Source organism: Lissotriton helveticus, chromosome 10 (genome assembly GCF_964261635.1).
Source record: "Lissotriton helveticus chromosome 10, aLisHel1.1, whole genome shotgun sequence".
Classification (NCBI taxonomy): domain Eukaryota; kingdom Metazoa; phylum Chordata; class Amphibia; order Caudata; family Salamandridae; genus Lissotriton; species Lissotriton helveticus.
Genome location: NC_136071.1, coordinates 955,547,583 through 955,556,045, shown reverse-complemented (window position 1 = coordinate 955,556,045; position 8,463 = coordinate 955,547,583). Strand labels below are relative to the sequence as shown.

Here is an 8,463-nt window from a genome sequence, read left to right as displayed (position 1 = left end):
ACAAGGGCAATTTCAAGCCGCAATGTGAAGCCATAAAAAGGAGAGGACTAATCACTGCAGCGGCGCTCAGAAATCTAAAAAACACAGTTTCGGGGCCAAGCTTGCTTCCTCTCATAAAAGTAATCCAGGCAAAATTAGTTCCAGCAATCACTTATGGCAGCGAAGCTATGAGGGGGAGGGACGCTCCCTTACTAGACAGAACAGTAGCAAAAGCACTGCGCATGATCTTCAGCCTTCCAAGGTATGTATCGCCTGCCCAAATGAGATTAGAGTTCGGGTTACAAAAAGAAGAGCTGGCGCGCAAGGGAGCCTACATAAAAACCTGGCATAAAGTAAGCAGGGGGGACCCGAAGACCCTAAACGCTCTCCTGTGGAAGGAGCTTCAAAATAAAGAAACATGCCCGGCCAGGTGGTACTTGGAAGCAGCCATTGAGGACCTTGGCTTACAGCAACTTTGGGAACTTTCAGGCTCCACAGCTCTCTTTAAAAAGGTGGTCAATAAAATAGTACGGAAGGAATCATTGCTGCAGGACAAAGCCGCCCTAATAGAGGGGGCTCATGGCTGGCTCACAGTTCAATCATACAATATGCTCTTGCCTCAAACGTATCTGCAGATAGGCTTCACTAAAAAAACAAAAGAGAAACTCTTGGAATATTGCCTAGGTCTACTGCCGTCAGCGGCTCACCTACCTCCATGGTTACGGCCACCCAAGATCGCCGCGCCCTCCTGCGACCACTTTTCAACATCCGTAACATACGGACCTGCAGGCAAGCGGCGCTAGCCTGCTTCAAAGGAGATGACATCCAACTGAGTTGCCGAATGGTAACATTTCTTGAAACAGCTGAGGCCCGCTTCAAAATTCTGAAGGAACGAACTATTCAAGTAGCACCGTAAAGGGCCATAATGATGAGCTAAATGGTACCTCAGAAGCCCATCCTCCAGAGTGACACCGTTTCCCCTCCCTTACACTGTCTAGTACTGATTGATAATAGGGCTCCCCTGAACTGTTATCATAATTTAACTATCCTCTCCTCCACCTTGGCATCTTTTTTTATTTTTTATTTTATCTTCCCTTGGCAGGCAAGGAGGAAGAATCTATTCCTTAATTTTTTACTTTTTATCTTCCTGCTTTTAGGATAAATAGGCTGTCTAACATGATGTTAAGCTTCTTTTAATTCTGCTGCTGCTACCTCACCATGGAATCTTGTGTCTTGTCTTAAGGACAGAATCTCTGTTTTAACACACTAAAATTTGATTTATGTTTTATTGAATCCTTTTTGATTTATATTGTAAAGGTTTTAAATAACCATTCACAATAAAGTATTACCTTACCTGGTGGCCAGGGCCAATTGGACAGAGCAGAGATGGCTGGTGGGTGTGTAGCATGAGAAGTGGTTTTTGAGTTAGACACTAGATTACATGACATGAACTGGAATGTAACAGCGCGCTGGGTTTATAACATGTACACCAGCTGCTGTAGCTCCGCCCATTACCGGTTTCTCTTTAGTATTTGATCAGACAGACATCAGTGTACCTTGCCTCTCACTGAGCTCAGATGAGCGTAAAGGGGTCGCGACGGACAGGTCAGTCTTCATAATTAAGGTCCTTTAAATCTTTATTTAATTATTGAAAAAAAGTTTTTTTTCTCTCTCTCCATTTCTATGGGTTTGGGAACTTACTACTAATTTTGGTATTTACGAAGCAAGAGGAACACTGGGCACTCAGGTGGTCTTGCAACCTGGTCTGTCCCTGTTTTCTTAGACTTTTAACGGCACTCCAAGAGGTTTTGATTAAGTTGGGGTGAGCACAGGGACAGTACAAGTTGGTCTTCCTACTCCTCTTCACAGACACCCCTTCCTTACCTTTTGTAGAGCGGGACCTCCTTCTATTCCTGAGCAAGGTTTCCAGGAGAGGTGAGGCACACTCCCTGTACAATGCGGGTGAGTATGATTGATTTGTGAATATGGACCCACAGATATGGGGTTAGCTATGGTTTTACTACCTCCAATATGACTCACTGTTTGTGTTGTTTGTTTTACACAGATGGATGAGACACCAAGTTGATACAGAGGAAAACTAATCTTTATTTGTACACTGATATCCTTTTTGATTTCTGTTGCACCTTTGGAATGCAGAAGCAAGTATTTAAATCTGTGGCCCTGACGAAAGCCTTTGGATTTAGTCCAGTTTGGCTGAAACATGTTGGCCTTTTGATATGCAGCTATTTGGTTAAACTGCTCCACTTGCTTGGAGAGAACAATGTGGATTAAAGTTTGTTCTTATTGTTTCTCTATCCTTTTTTAAATACACCACTTTTCTCTTTTGGTACTGCACTGTTTCCCATCCAGATCATGGTTCTATGGTCATCATGGCGATTGAGGGTCTGACCCGGAAGAGTTTGAGGCATGGCATGGTCTTAAAGTTCAAGAGACATGCCAGCCCCATCAGGATGACCAAATGATAAACATTTGATCTACACTCTGTTGATGGGAATCCTATTTTGCTGTGTATGGGTCTGTTCAAGCAATCGCAGTGGGTCCTATGACTGTGACGTTGTATTTCCATCTTTATTAAAGGTAGTAAGCTTGATCTAGTACCTTGCACACTTGCTCACTTTTATAGGAGTCTAGTGTACCTAGGGATCACCAGTAGCTCCCTTTTAGACCCCCAGTATGTTCCTTGTGATTAGATTTCTCGAACCTTGAAAATGTTCGAATTTTCGAATCTGTTTAAAAATAAGTATAAAATAATTTAAATTTTACTGTGCTTTTTAAAGGATTGTTTTCTGTTCGAAAAAAAACTGGAAGCACACGAAGAGGCCCCCCCAGTGTCAAGGAACAAAGGCGGTAAAGGAAAAGAAAAGCAAGCTACACATACAGGCAAACCTACCTGTGGTTTCTTCTTCTGGGAGTACCGGCGGGGAAGCTCTGATCAAATACCTAAAAAAATAAAATAACTAATCACTACAAATAACTATTCCAGAATCAGAGACAATCAATATAAGCAGACCTGTGAAGTAACAGGCGATACAAGAGTTTTGTTCTCAACAGAAGATTAGTTAGTTTTCTTTGTGTAATAAATGAGGAAGTACGGTATTTAAAGAAGTATGGGGAGTTCATACCTGCTGCATGCGTAGCTACACAGAGGTATACATTTGCAAAGTTTAAAATGAAAAATAGCAACTTAAAGATCTGAGCGCCAATCATGGACATATAATTGCAAGAGAGCAGGGTACAGTCAAAAGTTATGGCTAACTGTGATGGAGTGCGGTCAATACATGAAGTGGTTTGGGCCTGGTCTCCACTTACCTTCAGACCTCAAAGACTTTTCAAAGAAAAAAGACTGTGAAGGTAAAATTCAGTGCCCAAAGGCAGCTAGAGTAGTCTGACCAGGAGTGTTCATCACCTGGGAGCAGCTTGAGGAAGTTGCAGTGAACATTACTACATTCTGACTTCGTCTCTTTTTTGCAAGTCCAAAATGTCCAGTGAGAAGAAGCTGAAGGTTGTAGCTGAAAAGGTCTCTATGAGGCCAGATATCCTTCTGCCATGAGCTGCTGAACTGGATTTCCTGCTTCAGAGAAGAACATAGCATAGTTCGAGCTGCCTCTAAGTTAGGCTGACCAGTGATGCACCATGGGCTGATCTCAGAGCAAGTAGATCTAGGTTCTCAGATCACATTTTGGCAGAAGTTTCAGATTTGGGCTATCTGGGCACCTTTAGCACCACATCCAAGGGTTAAGGACTGGAAGGGCACTACTTGGAGGGTTAGGACTCATTCAGGCTGAGTCCAGGTATGGATTCAAGGTGCCTGAGGCTCTGATCAGGTGTCAAGCCATCTAGCCACTGGAGTCATACTAAAAGTCTCGACTTCAAGAAGGAAATCAGGTCTCAAACAGAATGGCAGTCCTATCAGGGCATAGTGCAGGCTTCTAGCAGCAGAGTAGTACTCTTGGTGCAGCAGGGCACTCCCCTGAAGTGCACTGCAGGACACAGGCAGCAGGGAATTCCCAGCTTTGAAGTGGGAGAAGCTTCTTGAGTTTTCCCTCCCCTACAGACGTGTCTGGAATTTTCTGCTTCTCTTCCCTGGTCCTAGGCTGATGCAGTCACAACAGGCTAGTGTGACGTTCTTTGTGTGTGAGCTGATACAGGGTCTTTGCAGTGCAAGTGGGGCTGTTCACAGCTCTGCCCCCTTCATGCTTGAGTAGCCCATTCTGCCAACACCCAGTGCCTCTGCTGTGTGGCTGTCTGGGACAAATACACAAAGGCCAACTACACCAAGTCAAGTGACACAGGAAACAGGCTGCAGGCACCAATTCGTTACAACAAGAAAATGCCAACTTTCTAAAAGTGAGATTTTCAAATTGTGACTTAAATCTGACTTTACCATTAGGGAGGAATTTAATTGCGATTCTTTAGACACCAAACATGACATTTCCAGTTCCACCTGCTTTGAAACAGAAGTTATCACTTATTAAATGTAATAAGGTAACCCTATGCCATCCTATGGGCAGAACCACTGGAATTAGGCGATTCTGCTGCTACTATTTTTCCATAAATAAAAAGTTGCCATATTTGACACATAATCCATCATCCGATGCATAATCTGCAGATTTTAACAATTTTTATTTCTAGCTCAAACAAATTAAAAGTTACAAAAAATGTGGGAACTTTCACAAAGGTTAAACTGGTGGTCTTTCAGTTGCTTATTTGTGTATTTGGCTGTTAAACTTGTACAAATGAGCTGAGGGTATTACCATGTGTAAAAATGACTAATTCCGAATTGAGGCAGTGATGGTGATTGCCTGAAATGTAGTTCCAGATCTTCGCAGTCATGTAGGAAAAGGATCTTTCTCCAGCCAATATCTTGCAGATCTGTTGGCTGGTGGCCAGCGCCAATTGGACAGAGCAGAGATGTCTGGTGGGTGTGTAGCATGAGAAGTGGTTTTTGAGTTATGCAGGTCCAACGTTGTCGGTGACTTTGTATGCGTGAGTGAGGATCTGGAAGATGAGTCTTTTGTTGATCAGGAGCCAGTGGAGGTCTCTTAAGTAACCAGTGATGTGGCAGGGGATGTTCAGGATGAGTCTGGCAGAGCAGGGGCGTTCTGGATGTCCTGCAGTTTCTTTAGGAGTTTATGGGTAGTTCTGGCATAGAGGGCCTTGCCGCAGTCAAGTCTTCTGCTGTCAAGCACATGGGTGACTTGTTTTCCTGGACTTCGTGGGAATACACTTGAAAATCTTCCAAAGCTGGCAGAGCGTGTATAAGCAGGAGGATGAGATGGCATTGGTTTGATGGTTCATTGAGATCGAGGAGTCCAGGATGATGCCACAGTTTCATGCGAGGTCTGTGGGTGTGGGGGGTTCCGAGCACTTCTGGCCATCAAGAGTTGTCCCAGTTGCAGGGGGTAGAGCCCAGGATGAAAACTTTGGTCTTATCTGAGATGAGCTTGAGGCAGCTGTACTTTATCCAGGTGGGGAGAGAATCAGCTGAGTGTCATTGTTGTAGGAGATGATGTTGAGTCTGTGGCTTCTTAAGAAAGCTGCAAGTGGGGGCCTGTTAGAAGCGGCTGTCTCTAGTTGGCAGAGGTATACACTTCTGACAAATAGGGACACACCTTTTCTAGTCAGGGCAAGGGGATCACACACTTAGATAACCCCTGCTCACCTCCTTGGTAGCTTGGCAAAGCCGACAGGCTTATCTCAGAGGCAGTGCGTTAAGCATTTATGACCACATACAGTAATAAAGTGAATACACTACAAATGGACACGACACAGTAGTATTATAAAAATAAGGATTTTTAAAAAAGGCTTAGCACAAGACCAAATAACGACAAAAATATACCACAATCTTAATAAATACTCTTGGAAGGAAAAATAATAGTTCAAGTACGGTTTCTTCTTAGCACAAAGTCTTTAGTATCAAAAGCAACTCTTCTTCTTTAAAACACAGTTCTTGGCAACAATTTAACCCACACGGGAGTCACACGACGTCGAGGCAAAGTTAATGCAAAGGTTCGGCGTCGACCGCGAGGAGCGCTACGTCGAGCCCGGAGTCGCACAGACCCCAACAACACAGTACCTTGGAAAAGTGAAGCACTCGATGATCAGCGGCGTCGAGATGTCCGGCGTCGCGTCTTCGGCGTCGATCGGGCCTCGGAGTCGGGGCGATCTGCAGCGGCGTCGACCGAAGTCAGGCGGGAGCAGCGCTCACGAGATGAAGCAGGATACGGCGTCGTCGATGTCGATGTTGCAAGAGTGAGCAGCGCTCACGGCGTCGAGGGGGCTCGAAGTCGATGCGATCAGCAGCGGTGCAGACACGAGGTCACTTGGAGCTGGAGCCGAACTCACTACTCACTGGCGTTGTTGCTGGCGTCGATCGGGCCCGGTGGCCGGCGTCGAGGAAGCGGGACATTGGAGCCGTTACTCACGATGTCGAGCTGGATTCGGCGGCGTCCGTCGGCGTCGAGATTGCTGGATTCTTTCAGGGGTGCTGGATTCACAAGTTCCAGCAAACAGCACTTTAAGCAGATGAAGTCCTTTAGCCCTGTGACTTCAACAGGAGACTGGCACTCTTCCAGCCCTTGGAGATTTTCTTAGCAAAGATTGAGAGTACACACACAGTTCCTCTCTCCTGGTTCCTTGGCAAAAATAAAGAAGCAATGCAGGATTCCCCCAACAAACAGCACTCTGGCAGAAGGGGTAGGCAGTCCTTAGATCAGCAGGCTTCTTGTCCTTGGTTCAGGTTTCCTTGTCAGAAGTGATCTAAATTCTTGGTTCAGGGGTCCTTCTCTTATACCCCTTTTTGGCTTTGATCCCTTTGTCCATGCAGGGGAATTTCCCCCCATCTTGGGTTTGTTGTGGGTGTTGCCAGGCAGAAGCACCTGGCCTATTCACTGTGCAGGGCAGAGTCTTCAGCCGCCCAGCAGGAGCGGAGCCAGCATTGTCACTGGCAGGGGCAGGGCCATCAGTTGCCCGGCAGGAGGTGGGCCAGGAAAGTCCCAGGCAGGCACAGAGTCATCAGTCGCCTGGCAGGGGGGCAGAGCCAGCATTGTATCAGGCAGGGCAGGCTATCAGGAGCTACTCTTCCCCTACTCTCAATGTAAATGCCCCACTCACCCCACACTGACTCATTCAGACCTCTGGAGCCACCCAGCTCCTGTCACACGCACACCAGAACCAGCAGAGACCGGTAGACAGTTAGACAAGAAAATAGCTACTTTCTAAAAGTGCTATTTTCAAACACAGAGTCCAAAAACCATCCACACAAAAGGATGCGTTATTAAACCCTGAGTTCAGGGATACCAAACTTGACATTTCACCATGCTCCCCAAGCCCGCTAGGATTATAGCATTAATAATCCTGGCAGCCCATTCTAACTTATGGAGAGCAGGTTACCTTACAATAGTGAAAAACGAATATGGCTGTAATTCACTATTAGGACATGCCAACCTTGTCAGGCTTGTCCTACCTTATGCTTACAATGCACCCTGCCCTTGGGCCTACCATAGGGGTGACTAACATGAAGTTAAGGGAAGGTTTAGGGACTGGCAAGTAGGTGTACTTGCACAGTCTGCGTGACAGTACCAGACTGCACGTGGTCTAGCAATGGTAGACCTTCAGACATACTTTTACTAGGCCGCTCTTGTGGGTGGCACAACACGTGCTGCAGGCCCACTAGCAGCATTTGTATTTACAAGCCCTGGCACTCCTGGTGCACTCTACTAGGGTCTGACAGTAAACCAAATAAGCCAAACATGGAATTCAATCAATACAGCAATTTCGCATAGGGAGCACTTGCACTGTGGCACTGATCAGCAGTGGCACAGTGCCCAAAGCATTTACCAGCAAAAACATCGTAAACAGAGGAGGCAAACAGAAAAAATGGAGGAGAGACTCATGCCAATGATGCCAGGTCTAACACGTGTCCCCTCCAGCTGAAATGTGGGGAGAACTACCCTTACCCTAGGGAGTCCTCATCACTAAGGTGGAAAAATCTGGACAGACCATCAGCATTGGCGTGATCTGTGCCAGGGCGGTGTTCCACCGTGAAGTCCATCCCCTGTAGGGAAATGGACCACCTCAACAGCTTTGGATTCTCACCCCTCATCTGCATCAACCATCTGAGGGGCCTGTGGTCTGTCTGAACCCGGAAGTGAGTCCCAAACAGGTAGGGTCTTAGCTTCTTCAGCGCCCAGACCACAGCAAATGCTTCTCTCTCTATCGCACTCCACCTCTGTTCCCTGGGAAGTAACCTCCTACTGATGAAGGCTACAGGTAAGTCTCGGCCCTCTTCATTCACCTGAGCTAGAACAGCCCCCACGGCATGCTCTGAAGCGTCCGTCTGGACAACAAATTCTTTAGAAAAGTCGGGTGCCTGGAGTATGGGTGCTGTGCACATTGCAGTTTTCAGGGTGTCAAAGGCCGTCTGACAGGCGTCAGTCCAGATCACAAGTCGTGGCTGCTTCC

The 8,463-nt window shown here is 46.4% G+C and overlaps 1 long non-coding RNA gene across 1 annotated transcript; it reads left to right on the top strand.

The window, feature by feature from the left end:
* The first annotated feature begins 1,538 nt into the window (after positions 1–1,538).
* On the top strand, positions 1,539–2,117 carry LOC144785565 (uncharacterized). Its single transcript, XR_013601965.1, has 3 exons — positions 1,539–1,584; positions 1,873–1,941; positions 2,045–2,117. It is a non-coding gene; the product is annotated as an uncharacterized LOC144785565 (long non-coding RNA).
* The last annotated feature ends 6,346 nt before the right edge of the window (positions 2,118–8,463 follow it).